Genomic DNA, 22544 nt, shown 5'->3' on the forward strand with positions numbered 1-22544 from the left:
TATTTTACCTGATGTTTTGTAAGGCCTTTTACACATTGTACTGATATATAAGCTTCAGACATTCCTGGCAAAAAAACCCACAAGAATGGGTCGTATGTCACTTGTGTGTATTTGTGAATATGCACACACAAGTAGAACATTTCTTCTAGCTTTATTTTAAAGAAGTGTGGCATTTGCATGAACTTGTACATATTTGCACGTATACATGTAAACATACTGACTGGCAGCTCAGATTTCTGAATTGTTTTACTGATCTATACGCAGCACGTTTACGTGTCTTTGTGTACAGACACATTGAAAACAATAGGCTGCATTTAAATCAACATAAATAAAGCCCATATGCTTGAAAACTGAGCAATTTAAGGCAGCAGTGTGCAAAAGGCCTAAATCATATCATGTCATTTATGCAAACTTACATGTCATTTACACAAATGTTACATGACAGAAATAGGGGTCATGCACACGGACACACTTTGGCATAAACTCCCAGAATTTAGTGCATTTCTGTGCCCAGGAGTCACAAATATGGTGTACGGTTTTCCAACATTTCAGCCTGTCATTGATTTGTATAAACTGCTGGCTGCGGCTGTACGCCAACACTTGTGATACCTGTGTAGCACTACCTGTGTAAGGGCCGCTGGGTTTGATTTGGGTTCTCCTATGCTCTGCATTTCCCACACTTTGTACACTGGAGTCATATAACAGCACTTGAGCTTGGTTTTGTGATTTTATTAAGGGGTTAAGAACTTGGATGGGGTCTAGGGGTATATATGGGATGCCCAAGGAACTGCAGAATTTTGAGGACAAACTCCTTAACAACTATGTACAAAATGTGGATTTAGTAACAGTCTCTCTTTTGAGAGCACAAAAAGCTCTCTGGTGTACCTCCTCAGACCCCAGATGAATCCTCATCTTCACCCAGCTGTCTGAGGGTATCTCTGGGCAAGGGGGCCCAGAAGCTGCCATTTTAAAACAAGCAGTACCAGTTGATAAGCTAGTTGGATTTTCCACCCGACCATCCTCTCCCCTTACCTGGCCCAAGGGGTGTAAGAGTACTCACATTGTCCTCTCCTGTAGGCTTAATGGGTTGGTGACTGCCTTCAGGCCTTTCACTGAGCTGGCTCCTTCCCTGCTGCACAGGCTGTCCTCCCATGGAGACGTTGAGGCAGTGGAGATCCTTCCGTCCAGCACCAGCCTATAGTTAGGCGCCCTCCTTCCCGGGGCCCCCCTCCTAGGCTCCACACTCCAGTCCTACTCAGTCCATCTTCCACCCAACACTGACCTACTGCTGCACAGGCTCTCTCATATTTGAGGGTTGCCCTGCTTACCATGCCTAGCTTCCTGTCAGGGGATTGGCCAAGGTCCTTTAAACATGCAGATCTCGGAGCTCCCAAGTTTCTGGAGAGGTGGGTGGGCTTCAGAAGCCCTGACTTAACAGAGCCTCCCAGCCTACCCTGAGGTAACCTCATTACCACACTCCCCAGGCTGACTCATTCCCAGGCTGCTACTAAGCTTCTATCTAGCAAAAAAAACTACCTAACTAACCTGGAGGGCATTACACCTGGATACAGAAATACACTGAATTATGTACATTTAAATGCATCCATATGCATGACCTCGTACAAGGACTGCCATTCCTGACCTTCTTAAATTACTATTTACTGAATTAACATTGCATAACTGGATACTAACATTTATAGTTAATAACAACCAGGGATTGTTGATCTGATTGCATTCTCAGGAAACAATGCATTTTTCCCCCTTTTGCCTTCCTCTGGTCCTCTGGATCAACTTTGTGTGAGTAGGTATCAATGCTTGGGACCAGGCGAAGACTACAGTCATGTGAAAAACCGAACATTAAAGCAGTTCCCCAACGCAGAAATGTGCTTTCACTGTGTGCGGTAGAAATACAGGGTTCCTCTGACGTTGTGGCGTCCCATGTCATTACACACTGTAACCTTAGTAGTTGTTGCATTAAGAGGGACACGCTGAGCCTGTGCCCACTCCACCAGTGCAGCGTACCTCTGTTATCTTACTGTTGCTTCTTACCCCTTCATGCTTTACAGACGATGGTTCTCTAGATATGCCAGAACCAACATGCACTCCCTTGAAAAACATCATACCAGGCTCTGAACAGTTAATGTAAGAGAGAGAGACTTCAACATTACAGTCCAATTCCTAATCCTAACTACAATTGTGTGGCTGCCCAGGCATACCTCTGTGAGGTGGTAGTCCATGCTGGTAGTATCCATGGCTTGGAATCCCGATGTCTTCCGCAGACTGCAAGGTGCAGCAGTCCCAACTCAGGAATCGAGCCAAGAGTGAGAACAGGAGCCTTTGGACCTCAGCCTTCCCCTTTTTTATATCACAGGTGTGCTAGATGGGTCCAAAAGCCCAGGAACTGAACACACATAACTTAACCCTTTCCCCCCAGCCTGGGCCAGCCACTAACTTACTAAATAAGCATTAACACAACCTGCGGGTGGGTATAGGATTCTGTATATGGTGGTTTTCTATTTATTTAGTCTGTTTATTTTTTACTTTTGGTTGAACGAGGAGGACTTGTGTCTTTCTTTCAACTTGATAATTATATAACTATGTAGCTAGTTACTTGGTCTCTGCTGTCAATACTTTCTGAGATGTTGACATTGAACAAATATGCAAGTGAATCAGAAAGTTTGATTTGCAGACTTGTGGTAGGTCAGCAAGAAAGAAGGTGTTAAAGGTTGAGCATGAAAACCAGGCAGATAGCATTTTTAGGAGCAGTCAGTACTAGCAACCTCTATAGTTTTTAAGGTTTACAGTACAGGTTTCTTTTAAAAATGATCAGCATAAACTATAGATATAGATAGTGGTTGTTGGGTTAGTAAAAGATATAGATTTCAGTTTGCATTTTTCTTGAAGTATAATGATGTGTGTATAAAAAAAGAAAATATAAAGCGAGCACGCCAACCTCTTTTGGCAGCAGCATGCTTAACTAGGAATGTATAACTGCAATAACATTTTTTTCATCTAGTAATAAAATGGAGGCAACATTTAGAGGTACCCATGTAGTGCAAACACAAAATTAGATAAGGTTAGGCAAACATAATGCTTTATGTGTACAACTATTGAGCTGACCATACACTATACAATCTGATTCTGTCCAAGTAGCACATTGGAAAATTTTTGGACTATCAGCAGCTACATCCAGTTTGCTGAAGTCACTGTTCAGTGTATTCTGATAGCACCAAGGCTGCTGTCAGAATACAATGTCCTGGCAGGAGGGATTGCACCATCCACCTTGATTGTGTGGACTGAAGAATCATGTATAGCCACTGGCCCAGGACAAGAAAGTGCATATCAGATTAGCCAACACTTCCATTATTATTATTATACAGTATTTATAAAGCGCCAATAGTTCTCTCAGCGCTGTACATTACAAAGGGGGACAGAACATGTGACAGAACAATAACAATACAATGCAAAACATGAGGGGATTGAGGGCCCTGCTCTTTCGAGCTTACAATCTAGGAGGGAGGGGATGGTGGCACAGGAGGAGAAAGCTGTGGGGGATGGAGTGGTAGGAAGAGTGGAGGAGGTCGGCAAGTTAGCAGGGGGTGGGGTAGGCTTCCCTGAAGAGATGGGTTTTCAGGGTGCGCCTAAAGGAGAGGAGAGTAGGTGATAATCTGATGGGTTGGGGCAGGGAGTTCCAGAGGATGGGTGACACCCTGGAGAAGTCCTGGAGGCGGGCATGGGAGGAGGAGACCAGGGAACTAGAGAGAAGGAGGTCTTGTGAGGAGCGGAGTGTGCGTGTTGGATGGTACTTGGATATTAGGTCGGTGATGTAGTTTGGGGCAGTAGGGTGGACAGCTTTGTACGTCAGTGTTAGGATTTTGAATTTGATCCGTTGCGCAATCGGAAGCCAGTGGAGGGATTGGCAGAGGGGGGTGGAGTAAACGGAGCGGTTGGAAAGGTGAATGAGTCTGGCAGTCGTATTCAGGATCGACTGAACCGGGAATAGCCAGCGGCGAGGCAGGCCAGTAAGGAGACATGCTCATTCTGCCTCAGTGACCAATTCGGTAGATTTACTAAAGTTGGTGCACTCAGAATCTGGTGCAGCTGTGAATGGTAGCCAATCAGCTTCTAACTTCAGCTTGTTCAATCAAGCTTTGGCAATAAAACCTAGAAGCTGATTGGTTTCTCTGAAGCGTTGCACTAGATTTTGCACTCTTCAGTTTTAGTAAGTAAACCCCATTGTGTAGTAAGGAATAAAGATAATATCATGGAGCTTGCATTTAAATAAAAAAGTCAGCAATGGCAGATCCAATGTTTTCGTACTACAAGGATCCTTTTAAATCACTGAATATTATTGCTGATGTCTAGAAACATGTAAACCACCCACATGACAATTGAAAGATCAGCATCCAGCCAACACAATATTTTTTGAGGGTAATCTGGTTTAGGCAGTTCTTCTGCAGATACCACAGTTACCATTCCACTTTCACATCTATACCTCCCTAAAGTACACAAAAGCTGTACTGTCAACTCATCAGACGTGTCTGGCAAGCTCATGTCTTTCTGTCCTCACAGTGGCAGTTACAGATCTCTCTGATCCCTCAGGCTCACTACACACAGATCCATGAGGACGAACAAGTTAAATCTTCCCCAGTGAGACACCTTCTTTGACACTTGGATACATATAAAGGAGTTGGAAAAATATGTATGAAGATGTGTCATACAGACACCCAACCTAAACTAGTACGGCTATGACAAGTAGGAGCAGATACAAAGAAAAGAAAAACATAATGAGAACTGAATTGTAGCAAATTTTGATCTCACAATATGCTGTGATGTTTTTAAATACACTATATTGCCAATAGTATTGGGACGCCTGCCTTTATACGCACATGAACTATAATGGCATCCCAGTCTGAGTCCATAGGGTTCAATATTCAGTTGGCCCGCCCTTTGCAGCTATAACAGCTTCAACTCTTCTGGGAAGGCTGTCCACAAGGTTTAGGAGTGTGTCTATGGGAATGTTTGACCATTCTTCCAGAAGCACATTTGTGAGGTCAGGCACTGATGTCGGACGAGAAGGCCTGGCTCACAGTCTCCGCTCTAATTCATCCCAAAGGTGTTCTGTCAGGTTGATTTCAGGACTGTGTGCAGGCCAGTCAAGTTCCTCCACCCCAAACTCACTCATCCATGTCTTTATGGACTTTACTTTGTGCACTGGTGCTCAGTCATGTTGGAACAGGAAGGGGCCATCCCCAAACTGTTCCCACAAAGTTGGGAGCATTAAATTGTCCAAAATGTCTTGGTATGTTGACACCTTAAGAGTTCCCTTCACTGGAACGAGGCGGCCAAGCCCAACCCCTGAAAAACAACCCCACACCATAATCCCCCCTCCACCAAACTTTATACTTGGCACAATGCAGTCATGCAAGTATAGTTCATATTTGGCACAATGCAGTCAGGCAAGTATAGTTCTCCTGGCCAAACCCAAACAAGTCCATTGGATTGCCAGACAAAAATGGTAATTTGTCACTCTAGAGAACACGTCTCCACTCTTCTAGAGTCCAGTGGAGTCGTGCTTTACACCACTGCAACTGTCACTTTGCATTGCATTTGGTGATGTAAAACTTGGTTGCAGCTTCTCAGCCATGGAAACTCCATGAAGCTCTCTACGCACTGTTGTTGTGCTAATCTGAAGGCCACACGAACTTTGGAGGTCTTTAGCTATTGACTCTGCAGACAGTTGGTGACTTCTGCGCATTGTGCGCATTCTGTGTAAAGCACACACAGCCCACATAGTAAAACAGCACACAGTTAACCCTTTGATCGCCCCACATGTTAAACCCTTCCTGCCCAGTGCTTTTTATAAGCACTGATCACTGTATTGGTGTCACTGGGGATGTCAGTGACACCAAGTCAGTTCCCCCCCGCAGTACCGCTAAAAGTCACTGATCGCCGCCATTGTTAGTAAGAAAAATAAAATTCCAGTATATATACCGTCATTTGTAGATGCTATAACTTTCACATAAACCAATTAATTTACACGTATTTGGATTTTTTTTAACAAAGACATGTAGCAGAATGCATTTTGGCCTAAATTTATGACGAAATTTGATTTTGTAACTTTTTTTACTGGGTATGTTTAATAGCAAAAAGTAAAAAATATAGAGTTTTTTTTTCAAAATTGTCGGCCTTTTTTGTTTTTAGCACAAAAAATAAAAAGCACACAGGCAATCAAATACCACAAAAAAAGCTCTATTTGTGGAAAAACAAGAACATAAATTTGATTTGGGTATAGCATTGCATGACTGTTGTCAGTTAAAGTAACGCAGCGCCATATCACAAAAAATGGCCTGGTCAGGAAGGGGGGGGGGAATAAATCCTCTGGAGGGCAAGTGGTGTTAAAGTGTCTACACTCTGGATGGAGGAGCACAGGAGCACCTTTAGACAGCAACATTGTCAGTCTGGGGGAGGGCAGTGTTAGATGCACTAGCAGATTTAGGTACATTAACAAACTACAGCCAAACTGCAGCTCACATTGTAGTTGCACAAGCAGTTACATGCATAAATAGAGGCGAATATTTGTAAGCACCCCTGTCTCTGACAAATGGTTTGTCTCAGCACACTAAGGCTGGCCATACATTATACAACTTTCTTTAGAAAATTGCTTTAGATTTACCAAAAACCATATAATATGAGGTCAAACCTGAACAACACTTTCAGTTGTATCCAAATAAGCAGGCCCTTGCACAACATAGTTGAAGGCAAATCTAAAGGAAATTGGGCAGAGATTGAACAGAAAATTGTCTAGTGTATAGCCAGCCTAAGACTTACCATGGATTATGTAATTTTCTTTCCTTTAACCATGGGTTGATTGCAATTAAAACTGCTCGACTGCCCCATCAACACAATAAGTGTTGATGGGTGAATCCCTCCAGCTGCACTATTGTATTCTGACAATTCTGAAGGTTTCTGGAGGTTTCCCTGCTGTCAGAGAACAATAATCACTGCCAGCGGCTACAGAGGCTGTCAACGCCCCAGAAAAAATAACGTGTATTTTCCTTTTTTTGTTCACACAGTGTACCCCATTGAAAGGCATGTGCATTGTGATGTTCTACTGTGTTTCTGATGGCTGCTACTGAGTAGTACATTGGGACGTGATGTACAATGAATGGCAACAAAACATACCCCAGTGTGGTACACACATTGCCATGCTGTAATAAGTTAGTTTGCACGTCCATCTTAAATTCAGTTCACTTTGCATTAGTTTGCACTTCAGTTAAGCTCAGTTCAGTTTTCATCAGTTTATATCAGGTCAGTTCAGGTCACATCAGCCTAAATCATCTCCTACAAAAAAACTTTAATTGGAAAAGGATGCATGCGTGGCCTGTGCAGGGCTGTGTTATGTTCCAGCACAGGGATGTTCAGGTATTGTATACATCCCCATGCCAGTGTCCCATTGTTGTCTAACTTGTTGATGCCATCAGGGCCACCCACGACTCAAATGTAGGCTTTTTTTTTAACAGGAATTGGCTGATATTCAAGTCATGTATATGGTAGGCTTAAAAGATATAGGAACTGTTAGGTGTTGTAATTCTCAGGCACCTACCAAAAACATCAGCTTTGCGTGAACTGGCCTTTTAATAGCAATAATGACAAGACTGATTGTTACATTATAATTTTTTTGTCTACATCCCTGTGGGCATGTCATGTGGCAACTGCTGTTCTTCCAAGTTAACCCTTCATAGTGGCATTGCTACTGTACCCCGTTTTGCTCTACAGACCCTGTTCTCTCATATGCCAAAAACCAACATGCACCCCTTTAGAGTAACTTCAGACAAGGCTTGTAAACAATTTAACAAACTTTACTGTAATACTCTCATGGCACCAGAAATATAGACATAACATAGTCAAAACCCTAACTAACTAATGCAGGAGATTGCCAGGCATACCTTAAAAAGGTAAGAGTCCAATAATGGCGTTCTCCAATAGCTGGTAATGTCCTCTGTAACTACAGTATCTTTGTTGGACTACATGGCTAATGCAGGCCATAGACAGGGAGAAAACTGGCCCTTTTTTTTTAGAAAAACTAAAAATCGGTCGTTCAATCAGCCGACATTACCACCATTGGTATAAAAAAGTTGGCTGATTTTCGTCCCGTCTACAGCCGGCAATTAATATAATAGCGGTGTCCCTGCAGAGAGCTCTGCTATATTTGACATTTAAAAGAAGAAGAAATAGAATATGAATAATAATAAGAAAAAGTTCTAACATTGTATCTATTTGTATCCATTTTGGATACAGATGTTTCTATTTGGATACAAATAGATACAATGTTGCAACCCTTATACTTTTAAATGTCAAATATCATAGCGGAGCTCTCTGCAGGGACACCACTAATAGATTTGACATTTCTAAGTATTGTGGTTGCAAACATTGTATCTATTTGTATGGATACAGATAGATACAGATGTTCTTCTTCTTTTTCTTTGATCACGGCTCATGCGCATTTTTTTAATCGGAAAAAAGATCGTCCGATTTGCCCATTATTGCCGTGAAAATCGGCCGATGGGCAAAATCGGACGTTTTTTTCCCCAACATGAACGATTAACAAAAAGCGTTAAAATCAAGAAATCACGTAAAATCCCAATAAAATACATTTATATTTTTTGCTGTAACATGACAAACTTTTGTCATGTTACAGGAAAAAATATAAATGTATTTTATTGGGATTTTATGTGATAGTAAAGGATTATCTTTTGAATAGGATTCAGATGACAAAATACTTCCTTATACTGCATCCAAAGTGGAAAAAAAAGGCTTAGCTTAAGTTATACTTCAATATTAATTTTTCAGTATTTTTTATATATATTTTTTTTCCCTTACTGAAATAATTAAAATAAAGGTTTGTCGATTTACTCATTTATTGTTGCTTGTAAAAATAAAAATGGGTCTTTTCAAACTCTGACCCTAGGTTTTCCATTCTGCATATACAGTGCCTTGAAAAGGTATTCATACCCCTTGAAATTTTCCATATTTTGTCATGTTACAGCCAAAAATGTAAATGTATTTTATTGGGATTTTATGTGATAGACCAACACAAAGTGGCACATAATTGTGAAGTGGAAGGAAAATGATAAATGCTTTTCAAAATCTTTTACAAATAAATATCTGAAGAGTGTGGCGTGCATTTGTATTCTGCCCCCTTTACTCTGATACACCTAAGTAAAAATCTAGTGGAATCCATTGCCTTCAGAAGTCACGTATTTTATTTCACGTAATTAAGTGATGAGAAATCACTTATCATTTTTCTTCCACTTCACAATTATGTTCCAATTTGTGTTGGTCTATCACATAAATTCCCAATAAAACACATTTACATTTTTGGTTGTAATATGCCAAAATGTAAAAAATTTCATGGGGTATGAATACTTTTTCAAGGCACTGTAACTACATTAAATACAACACTCCCTATAGGCAGGTGCCTACACCCCTTTAGAAATGTCTGAATAAACCCTGTATACCCGAACCCCACACAACGATTTGGGATTTATTCTCCTTTCCACTGCATTGTTCACTGGTTCTTTGCATTGTTCATTGGTTCTCATTGTGAGGCACTGCGCGTGGCTGTTCATATACACAGGAAATACTAGCACTTATAAATGTTTATCAACACAAGGGAATAGAGATATTGAAATACAAATGGCTATGAAGGCCTCACTTTAATAAATCATACAGTCTTTTTTATGGACAGGAGATAAGGTCAGGCATGAACTGTGATAGAGCACTGTAAACAAGCACTAGACATTTGATTGAAGATTACCAGTTCTGTTGTTTTTAGCTGGCACTGATTAGATTTGGAACACAGAAATTCTTCAGCCATACTGCTCAAACAACAGTTCAAAGGCTAAACACACAATAATTAAATTTCTAAAATTGCAGTTCAGTGTTTGGTGGATGTTTGGTGAGGAGACAAAACTCCAATATGGGTGTGGACTGACTCAAGAACAATAGCAGGGAGATCAGGAGATCCTGCCTTAGGAGTTCCCAAGACATAGAAGTCAGGAATAACTCTGCCCCCCTGGGCTTAATTTTTAACTGACCTATCACTTGTTGGTGGATCAAACATCTAGAGCCCATTTACACTTTCTAGATTAATTGATGCACATTGCAATAAGGCAGCCCATTGAAATGAATGGGCTGCCAAAGCACCCTGATATGCCGAAAAAACTGGATGTGACCCTTTTTGTGCCACAGCAAACTTTCCTGCTCATTTCTGTACATTGCATTGAGAGGTGATGTGCATTGCCTAGTACATTAAGGTGCCATTTAAAAATGTAAAATGAATATATAATGTTCTATTTTCAATGGCAATATTCTAATGCATATACAGTCTCTTAAAAAGTAATCATACCCCTTGAAATTTTACACATTTTGTCATGTTACATCAAAAATCGTAAATGTATTTTATTGGTATTTTATATGATAGACTAACATACAGTGGCACATAATTGTGAAGAAGAAGGAAAATGATAAATGATTTTCAAAATAGTTTCCAAATAAATATCTGAAAAGTGTCTCATGCAGTTGTATTCAGCTCCCTTTACTATGTTATCCCTAACTAAAATCTAGTGGAACCAATTGCCTTCAGAAGTCACCTAATTAGTAAATAGAGTCCACCTGTGTGTAATTTAATTTCAGTACAAATACAGCTGAACAAATAGCATCATGAAGGCCAAGGAACACACCAGACAGGTCAGGTATAAAGTTGTGGATATGTTTAAAGCAGGGATAGGTTATAAAACAATATTCCAAGCTGTGAACATCTCAGGGAGCACTGTTCAATCCATCATCCAAAAATAGAAAGAGTATGGCACAACTGCAAACCTATCAAGACATGGCTGTCCACCTAAACTAACAGGCTGGGCAAGGAGAGCATTCATCAGAAAAGCAGCTAAGAGGCTGATGGTAACTCTGGAGGAGCTGCAGAGATCCACAGCTCAGGTGGGAGAATCTGTCCACAGAACAGCTATTAGTTGTGCACTCCACAACTCTGGCCTTTATGGAAGAGTGGCAGTAAGAAAGCCATTGTTGAAAGAAAGCCATAAGAAGTCCTGTTTGCAGTTTTCAAGCAGCCATGTGGGGGACACAGCAAACATGTGGAAGAAGGTGCTCTGGTCAGATGAGACAAATTGAACTTTTTGGCCTAAAAGCAAAACGTAAGTGTGGCAGAAAACTAACACTGCACATCACCCTGAACACACCACCTCACTGTGAAACATGGTGGTGGCAGCATCATGTTGTGGGGATGCTTTTCTTGAGCAGGGACAGGGAAGCTGGTCAGAGTTGAAGGGAGGATAGATGAAGGAAAATACAGGGAAATCTTAGAAGAAAACCTGTTCGAGTCTACAAAAGACTTGAGACTGGGATGGAGGTTCACCTTCCAGCAGGACAACAACCCTAAGCATACAGCCAGAGCTACAATGGAATGGTTTAGATCAAAGCATATTCATGTATTAGAATGGCCCAGTCAAAGTCCAGACCTAAATTGAGAATCTGTGGCAAGACTTGAAAATTGCTGTTCACAGATGCTTTCCATTCAATCTGACAGAGCTTGAGCTATTTTGAAAAGAAGAATGTGCAAAAATTTCACTCTCAAAATGTACAAAGCTGGCAGAGACATATTCAAAAAGACTGTAATTGCAGCAAAAGGTGTTTCTACAAAGTATTGACTCAGAGGGGCTGAATACAAATGCATAACACACTTTTCAGTTATTTATTTGTAGAAGATTTTGAAAACTATCATTTTTCTTCCACTTCACAATTATGTGCCACTTTGTGTTGGTCTATCCCATAAAATCCCAATAAAATACATTTACATTTTTGGCTGTAACATGACAAAATGTGGAAAAATATCAAGGGGTATGAATACTTTTTCAAGGCACTGTATATGCAAAATGGAAAACCTAGGGTCAGAGCCTGAAAAGACCCATTTTTATGTTTACAAGCAACAATAAATGAGGAAACTGACAAACCTTTATTTTAATTATTTCAGTTTGGAAAAAAAATATAAAAAAACTACTCAAAATGAATATTAAAGTATAACTTAAGCTAAGCCTTTATTTTCACTTTGGATGCAGTATAAGGAAGTATTTTGTCATCTGCATCCTATTCAAAAGATAATCCTTTACTTTCTATCCTGTAAACACAACAGGACGTGAAAGCAAATCTTTCCAAAGTGATGTAAGTCTCCTCTTAGACAATTGTCCCCTGGGCAGATGTCCCATTGGAAGATTTTTACAGCAATTCCTGTTTTAGTGGGAACTCAAAATTTAATATTTTCCTTCACAGTGACAATGGTCAACTGGATAAAAAGAGAGAGTGAATCTCCCTAGCAAGGACACAGCAATAAAAACCTAAAATGTCTTCTAAGCATTTCATTCTGTCCAAAACAAAAAAAAAGTTTCTTCTTTAGTTATGCTTTAAATAAAAGGTAAAACATACATGCACATTTATCAAGGCCTTAGTGATTTTGCGAGTAAAATTGCTTTTAACTATATTGTTAAAGTAACCTGATAAAGTAGCTGTGGTTAGACATTTGATGTTCATCAGAGCCCTTGATCAGCTCAAAATCCACTGCAGTACTCAATATTAGCTAATGGAATTATTAAAGCCCACTGTTCTCACCCACCTCCTTTAACCCACCCTGCCTTTTTACTTTTACCTTGTAAAGCAAGGTATACTTACCTAAGTTTGCCATCCAGATCCCTCGCCGGGTATTTTCCCAGGTGCAGAGGGCCACTAATTCAGTGTTGCAGATGTACCCTCACTGTCCAGTTCCTACCGGTTCCCTAACAATTTTATTAGGAAACATCCGAAATTCTCTTTGTGTATGGTCAAACTTAAAAAAAAACATACAGCTTTGTAAAGAAATCTTTGACCACTTACCAGAATTATATCCATATTTTGACGTTTTCTTTAGGGATCATAATTTCCTGTTGGTCCTAGTTATGCATGATGGAGTCATTTTTTTCAGACCCCACTTACACTCACCGGCCACTTTATTAGGTACATTTCTTCAATTGCTTGGTAACACAAATTGCTAATTAGCCAATCACATAGCAGCAACTCAACACATTTAGGCATGTAGATGTGGTAAAGATGACTTGCTGAAGTTCAAACCGAGCATCAGAATGGGGAAGAAAGGGGATTTAAGTGACTTTGAATGTGGCATGGTTGTCGGTACCAGACGGGCTGGTCTGAGTGTTTTAAAAACTGCGGATCTACTGGGATTTTCACGCACAACCATCCCTAGGGTTTACAGAGACTGGTCCCAGAAAAAAGGAAAAAAAGAACATAATGGGACTTTATTGGTACAGTATCGGACAGACTTGTATTTATAAATGTACATAAATTTATGGCCTGTTAGGCATGCCCCTTTGTCAAGCTGTATACAATATCTATTCCAGAAAAGGGTACATTAGTAACTCACATATTTGAGAAGAAAGGCAGGCACATAATAGATATTATTAGACAGCTTGACAAAGGAGTGCGCCTGACAGGCCATCACAGTGCGCATGCTCAGAAACACGTGTTTCATAATGTCCAGTGACGTCATCATGCTCTGCACCGCGTCCCTCGTGCATTGCAGCCCTGCTTTTTGATCCTCCTTCACACTCAAGCCGGCTTCTGGAGTGAGATGTGTGGCACACTTCACAGCAGAAGACACTGCCAGTGTTTGAGACTCCCATTACCTCACCAGAGACCATCTATTATGTGCCTGTCTTTCTTCTCAAACATGTGAGATATTAATGTACCCTTTTCTGGAATAAATATTGTATACAGTCTACACTTAGAGCCGCCTTTGTACTTTATTATTATTTTTTTTAAATTATCTTTATTCAGATTTTCAATTTTCCTTTTCATAAAATTACAAAAGAAAATAAAATACAAAATCCCAATAAAAGGGAACCAGGCAGAAGACAAAAGCAACAAATGAACAAGTGAAAAAGGAAAAAATTCAGCAGATTAACTAAACAGAATGTACACTTCAAGACAAATAGTCACAGGAAAGCTTGTCATTCACAAGTGAGACACATCATATGCAGACATATACAGAGGAACGCCGAATTCAGGACTGGAGACCTCAACTCCGTCCCAAAGTGGCACATACCAAGGTCATGGTAACAGAAAGAAAACATGTTCAAGAATGCATCTACATCAGACAGATTCCCAAAAATCAGTGTACTTTATTTTAATTGTAATGATGTCTGAATGGTTGTCCTAGAAAGACAGCATGGACTCTGTCAAGACATTGATAAAGTGTGTGGTTTAAAACACATGAAATCTCATTTGAAGTACTATGGTAAAAACTATAAATTCACATATATGATATAGGCTGCGAATACCAACAAAGCTGAGCATTGTGATTTTCTAACTACCCCCTGGAACATTTTGTAAATACTTTTTTGGCTCTGTTAGTAGATTAGATTATGTACCTCATTCATACTTCTGAGGAAGAAGAACTTGTTTCCCGGAAATGCTTCGAGTTGAGAGCCAATCCCAGTTGAATGGTTCAGTCAAATCATATATGATATGACTGAGTATCTTACTATGTACAGTGAGGAACAGAAGTATTTGAACACCCTGCGATTTTGCAAGTTCTCCCACTTAGAAATCATGGAGGGGTCTCAAATTCACGTAGGTGCATTCCCACTCTGAGAGACAGAATTAAAAAAAAAAATTCAGGAAATCACATTGTATGATTTTTAAAGAATTTATTTGTCTTGCACTGCTGAACATAAGTATTTGAACACCTGAGAAAATCAGTGTTAATATTTGGTTCAGGAGCCTTTGTTTGCAATGACAGAGGTCAAACGTTTCCTGTAGTTCTTGACCAGTTTTGCACACACTGCAACAGGGATTTTGGCCCACTCCTTCACACAGATCTCCTCTAGATCTGTCAGGTTTTGGGGCTGTCGCTGAGCAACACGGAGTTTCAGCTCCCTCCAAAGATGTTCTATTGGATTTAGGTCTGGAGACTGGCTAGGCCACTCCAGAGCCTTGATATGTTTCTTAAGGAGCCACTCCTTGGTTATCCTGGCTGTGTGCTTCGGGTTGTTGTCATGTTGGGAGACCCAGCCACGTCCCATCTTCAATGCTCTGACTGAGGGAAGGAGGTTGTTGCTCAAAATCTCACAATAAATGGCCCCATTCATCCTCTCCTTAATACAGTGCAGTCGTCCTGTCTCCTTCACAGAAAAGCACCCCCAAAGCATGGTGTTACCACCCCCATGCTTCACAGTAGGGATGATGTTCTTGGGATGCAACTCATCCTTCTTTTTCCTCCAAACATGACGAGTGAAGTTTAGACCAAAAAGTTATACTTTGGTCTCATCTGACCACATGACTTTCTCCCATGCCTCCTTTGGATCATCCAGATGGTCATTGGCAAACTTCAGACGGGCCTAGACATGTGATGACTTGAGCAGGGGAACCTTCCGTGCAATGCATGATTTGAAACTATGACAGCGTAGTGTTCTATCGACAGTGACCTTTGAAACTGTGGTCCCAGGTCTCTTCATGTCATTGACCAGCTCCTCCCTTGTAGTTCTGGGCTGATTCCTCACCTTTCTTATCATCAGTGATACCCCACGAGGTGAGATCTTGCATGGAGCCCCAGTCCGAGGGAGACTGACAGTCCTCTTTAGCCTTTTCCATTTTCTAACAATTGCTCCAACAGTTGATCTATTTTCACCAAGCTGCTTGGCAATTGCCCCGTAGCCCTTTCCAGCCTTGTGGAGGTCCACAATTTTGTCTCTGGTGTCTTTTGACAGCTCTTTGGTCTTGCCCATGGTAGTAGTTGGCGTCTGACTGACTGTGGGGTGGACAGGTGTCTTTAAAGAGCTCAGACAGGTGCTACTAAGTTAGATTAATGAGTGGAGTAGAGGTGGACTTTTTAAAGGCACAGTAACAGGTCTTTGAGAGCCAGAATTCTTGCTGTTTCTTAGGTGTTCAAATACTTATGTTCAGCAGTGCAAGACAAACTAGAAAAGCTACAATTTCCGGGGAAATTGTGTGAAGTGTTATTTCCTCCACCAGTAGTCTACAACTGGAGTGGGCGGAGTAACTGGGTGGAGTGGCTTGAGTAACTGTTGTGTGTTGGAGTGGCTGGAGTAACTGTGAAAAGGTTGGACTGGGCAGAGTAACTTTCTGGAGTGTTTGGAGTGAGTAAAGATAGTAAACATTACACTAACCAATTGATTGATCAAATTTAAAAAGTGCACATGGCAAGCTTGATAGAGTGAGAAATGCATTTCAACTTTTAATTATTTATATAGCACATTTAATTGCAATGTTGTTGCCCAAAGTGCTTCACAGTTACATTAAAACATACATTTATAAAAACATTAGCAGCATTATCACCTCAAATACTCTCTACTGTAGAAAACTTATTTCCAAACCTTTAACCAGAAGCCGGCCAAACTGTCATGAATTCAAAATTAGATTTCAAATAGGGCAGAGAAGAGCGGTTAAAAACAAACTGCTCCAAATTTCTCACTTCACTGGCATCTTCAAATGGTCGTAGTTTTAAAAACTATAAATCCTACAGCGAAGAGCTTTATATTGTGAGAATCACAAGACCCAGACCTACATTTTGATGCATAGTATATCTCTGAAATATTAGAAATGAAGGCACAGTCGCAGTTTAGAAATTGCCCTTCAAATTTGAGGTGGCTAGAGTGGAGTTTCAATGAATGTGAATGGGCGGCGTGCGTTGCAAACAAATGGTCATATTGTGAAAACTATCAGGACTATGGCTTAGCCGTGGACATTTTTAGTGGCAGCAGGGATAGCTGAACGTTGTGAAAGATTTGTGTAGGTGGCCTTGAAAATGAGGGAGTGATGGCAGTTTAGAAATCATGTCTTGATTTTTCAGCTCACACTCTAGCTTTTGTCAGCTCCCACTCTAGTTTTGAACATTCCGCCATTCATTCCTGTGGGACCAATTTCACCACAAAAACGCTGATATTTCGGGAACCATGTGGCGAAACGTTCCACAAAGTAATAGCAGACCAATCAGGAACAATCCGCACGTTTCGGTATATTACTGTCTATGTAGTGTAAAAACTGTGGGAGGAGTTAGGGTGGTAAATTTGGCTATAATAATAAGAATATATATGTGAGATAACAGTAAGTGGTCTTGTAATGCAAGAACACTTAATAAATTCTTTAAAAATCATACAATGTGATTTCCTGAATTTTTTTTTTAATTCTGTCTCTCTGAGTGGGAATGCACCTAAAATGTGAATTTGAGACCCCTCCATGATTTCTAAGTGGGAGAACTTGCAAAATCGCAGGGTGTTCAAATACTTCTGTTCCTCACTGTACCATATTTTAAAACTGCTGAGGATCACAGTTGGATGTCTTGTTACCTAACACTCATCCAATGATACATGTTTTGTTGTAACATGATTCTAACTACTATTTTAACATGTCTTTATTGGTAATTGAGTTATTAGCGAGAATGACTGCATACAAAGTGCTCATGAATCAGTGGACAGCAATCTCAACATTACAACAGTCATTTTGTAGGATGAATTTTGAGCTAATTTTTCCTCCCTTACAATTTCATAGTTAGAATTCCTTTTCAATAGTCAGGAAAATTATTTATGATTTATTTTTTCCATTCCTATGAACTGAGTTCAGGATGTCTCAAATAACTCTTTTCTAGGACTAAAAAAATAGTTGAAATGTATAAATCAATAAAGCTGAATTTCAGAGAAATGTAAAAACTACCCTTGCAATGCAAGGGTTACATGTTTGTTTTTGTCTAGGGTACCATTAAAGGGTTTTTAAAGGCTCAAGGTTTTTTACCTTCATGCATTGTATGCATGAAGGTAAAAAACCTTCTCTGTGCAGCAGCTCCCCCAGCCCCCCCTAATACTCACCTAAGTCCCCTCTCGATCCAGCAATGTGCACTGGAGTCTCGGCTATCACAGGGCTTCCTCTTGTCATTTGGCTGAGACAGAAACGGAAGCCATTGGCTCCCACTGCTATCAATCACAGCCAGAGAGCCAATGAGAAGAGGGGGGGGGGCAGGGCCGAACCACAGCTCCATGTGTGAATGGACACACTGAGCATCGGGGGCCCCCATAGCAAGCTGCTTGCTGTGGGGGCACCTGGCAGGAGGGAGGGGCCAAGAGAGCCTGAAAGGGACCTGAGAAGAGGAGGATCCTGACTGTTCTGTGCAAAACCACCGCACACAGCAGGTAAGTATAGATATGATTGTTATTTTTTCTTTAAAAAAAAAAAGTCTTTAGAATCACTTTACCCGCTTGTCGACCACCTCACGTAGGAGCAGGGGCGGACTGACAACTCATGGGGCCCCCGGGCAATAGGGGATCATGGGGCCCCTGTGTCCTTGCCCAAACTCAAAAAAGCCTATGAAAAAGGTACCAGTGGCATCTCATGGGGCCCCCTACTGACCCCGGGCCCTCGGGCAGTGCCCGAGTTTCCAAATGGTCAGTCCGCCCTTGCGTAGGAGTATGTCAGTAAGGCAGCCTCTCTGCACTGGATCACATATCTAATACGTGATCCATCTCTTCTGGGTAGGGGGCACCACCCCGGCTGTGCTGTCATTATTTACAGCATTGATCCATAGCCAGGATCTGCTGCACGGTGAAACAGATGACAGGACAGAGCTCTGTAATTTTAAAGAAAACAGAGCTCTGTCTTGACAGCAGGGATATGACATTTTTTGTTTCCCTGCATAGCAGGGGAAACAAATGGCACATCCCTTAGTAAAATCAGCACACAGTACACACACCAAGCACTGTTAGGCACACAGTTAACCCTTTATTTGCTCCTAGGTATTAACATCTTCCCAGCCAGTGTCATTGGTACAGTGTCAGTGTTATATTATTACCACTGATCACTGTATTAGTGTCACTGGTTCCCACAAAGTGTCAGTTAGTGTCAGATTGCTTCCATACTAGCACAGTCCCACTGATCACTGCCATTACTGCTATGAGAAAAATAAATAAATAAAAAATACAGTATATATACCATAGTTTGTAGACACTATAACTTTCACGCAAACCAATTATTATGCGTTTATTATGATTTCTTTTACCAAAAATATGTAGCAGAATACATAAAAATTTTTTATTGGATATGTTTTCTTGCAGAAAGTAAAAAATATTGCTTTTTTTTTTTTACATTTTCGTTATATAATAAATAATACAAAAACACAGTGGTGATCAAATACCACCAAAAGAAAGCTCTATTTGTGTGAAAAAATTCTATAAATTTAATTTGGGTACATCCTTGCATGACTGCGCAATTGTCAGTAAAAGAAGCGTAGTGCTGCAGAGCAAAAAATTGGCCTTGGCAGGAAAGGGGTAAAACCTTCTGGAGGGCATGTATAGTAGTTTTACTAAAGTTGTCCCTTGTTCAGGCCCCCTAGAGCTGCTTCTGTTTGGCACTCCATCCCCCAGTTGTACTCTGACCAGCAGGCTATAATGATGATGCTGAGGGCCACACCATGAAACACCAGAGAGAAGAGGAAAGCACCCGCTGTCAGGGGATGCAAGGGTTAAGTCAGGTTTATTTATTTATTTCAGGTACTTGTATAGCGCCATCAATTTACACAGTGCTTTATATATATATTGTACATTCACATCAGTCCCTAACCCTCAAGGGGTGTAAATCTAAGGTCCCTAACTCTCATGCATACACATACTAGGGCCAATTTAGACAGGAGTCAATTTACCTACCAACACGTCTTTGGAGTGTGGGAAGAAACCAGAGTACCTGGAGGAAACCCACACATGCACAGTGAGAACATGCAAACTCCAGGCAGGTGGTGCCATGGTTGGGATTTGAACCAACGACCCTTGTACTACCAGGTGGAAGTGCTAACCATTTAGCCACTGTGCTGCCCAAATTCCTAGACATAAAATGAGCAGGAGAAAGGGTGGTATCCCCACTGCAAGGGTAGTTTTTAATTTCTGCATTTCTACAATACATTATATATTTATATAAGAAACACATTTTTCTTTTCATATCTACGCATTAAACAAAGGGCTCATGCACACGACTGCCTGGGGCTGTACAGAGGAGAGTTCGGGTCTACTTCCACACCTGAGAGCCATAGGAGTTGTCTACAGCCTGCCCCTTTCCCTTACCATGGACATGAATGGCTCATGCAGCTGTACCATATGTGGGTATATTATTGACCCCTTAAAAGCCTAAGCAACCTGTTTATAGCTATATAGTTGCATTTCTTACAGAGCAAACAACATTAGTTACATAGTTAGTCTGGCTGAAAAAAGACAAAAGTCCATCCAGTTCAACCATTAAAAAAAAAAAGTTATAATAATATACCCAAAATTGATCCAGAGGAAGGCAAAAAACCCCCAGCAAAGCATGATCCAATTTGCTCCTGCAGGGAAAAAAATTCCTTCCTGATCCCTGAGAGGCAATCGGATATACCCTGGATCAACTTTACCTATAAATGTTAGCATCCAGTTATATTCTGTGTATGTAAGAAAGAATCCAGGACTTTTTTAAAGCAATCCACTGAGCTGGCCAGAACCAACTCTTGAGGGAGTCTATTCCACATTTTCAAAGCTCTCACTGTGAAGAAACCTTTCTGTGTTTGAAGATTAAATTTCTTTTCCTCCGGATGTAAAGCGTGCCCCCTTGTCCTCTGTGATGACCTCAGGGTGAATAGCTCTACACCGAGTTCACTATATGAACCACTGATGTATTTATACATGTTGATCATATCCCCCTTAATCTCCTCTTTTCAAGAAAGAATAAATTCTTTTCCTCTAATCTTTCCTCATAGCTGAGCTCCTTCATGCCTCGTATCAGTTTGGTTGCCTTTTCTCTGTACTTTCTCCAGTTCTCCAATGTTCTTTTGTGAATTGGTGCCCAAAACTGAACTGCATATTACAGATGAGATCTTACTAATGATTTGTACAGGGCAGGGGCGGACTGACCATTTGGAAACTAGGACACTGCCGAGGGTCTGGGGTCAGTAGGGGGCCCCATGAGATGCCCCTGGTACCTTTTTTCATAGGCTTTTTTGTTTGGGCAACGACACAGGGGCCCCATGATCCCCCATTGCCCGGGGGCCCCATGAGTTGTCAGTCCGCCCCTGGTACAGGGGTAATATGATATCTCTCTCTCTGGAGTCTATACCTCTTTTAATACAAGAGAGGATTTTGCTCGCTTTAGAAACATTGTCACATGAAAAAGTGTCAGCTAACTATGAATGTCCATTTTCCAGCACCTGTACATTTCTGTTGTCCCAGTGCAGCTTTATCTTGCCTCTGTCTTGCTGTCTTTTTAACTAATGAAATTCTTTCAATTTTCCCAATCAGGGCAAAGTGACATAGTCTTTTTAAACCCCCACCCATTCTTATTAACCTTACCTCTGCTCACTTTGCCAGGCCACAGCGAAATACCCAGTGCATCCAGTTAGTGGGAACATGTGACCTCCACCACCGATGTAGTGCTTGGGCTTAGTGGCAAGTTGCCAGGCCTGAATATTTTCATTTGAGGAGGAGGAGGAGACGTTATCACATCTCCATTACTATCCGAAACAGAGCTTAGCCAGGGTTAGGACAGTGCAGGAATGAAGTCGTGTTGAAATGTGGGAAAGGTGAGTATAACTGGGATGGGTATGGACTTTAAAGAGACTTAAAGACACTTAAAATGAGAATTTTAGTGCCACACCACTGCTAAGTCGTCCAGAGACAACTTTATTCCAATAAATGTCAGGTGAACAATCCAAAGAGTAAGCAACACATTTTGAGGGTCCAAAAACATCTCATTTATCAGGGCTAGCATTGATGAAAGGGGTGTTTTGGACTCTCAAAACATATTGGACACTCTTTGAACTGACCCTCTGACTTTTATTGATATAACGTTGTATCTGGACCTCCTATCAGTGGTGTGGCACTAAAATTCCCATTTTTGTTACATTACACTACAAGCCAAGTAGATCCTATGAGGTGATGTAGTCACCTGCCAATCTATATTTTACTTCCACTTCACATAGATCTTTTTTCAGCTTTTCTCTATAGACCTCTCATAATAATCTCCAAGCAGAATCTAGCGATAATCTAAAGCCCCATATACACGATGAGAATATCAGATGAACAATCGCCCGTTTTTTTAGCCTGCTAGTCTCACATCAAAAGTGAAAAGGTTATTACAGATACGAAAATTCTCCTATGAAAGAAAAGAATTTCGAAAGTGATGTCATGTATTGTATTGTATTTTTATTGTATTTTCAGACGAATACTGTACTGATTAAACGAAAAACGTACGATCTGGTATCGTACGAGAAAATATTTTGCGCTTGTCCCTTCGGATATTGTTGCACAAATTGTCGTGATTGGCTCTTGAAAGCTGTGTACTAACGATCCGATTATCGGACCATCGGTCCTCGTATGAAAATTTTCGTACAGTATTCTTATAGTGTGTACGTGGCATTAAGGAGTGATAAGTTGTAATCTTTCTGAATTGATTTT

This window comes from Staurois parvus, unplaced genomic scaffold (genome assembly GCF_062004578.1).
Source record: "Staurois parvus isolate SC_StPar_1 unplaced genomic scaffold, SC_StPar_1.0 ptg000694l, whole genome shotgun sequence".
Taxonomy (NCBI): domain Eukaryota; kingdom Metazoa; phylum Chordata; class Amphibia; order Anura; family Ranidae; genus Staurois; species Staurois parvus.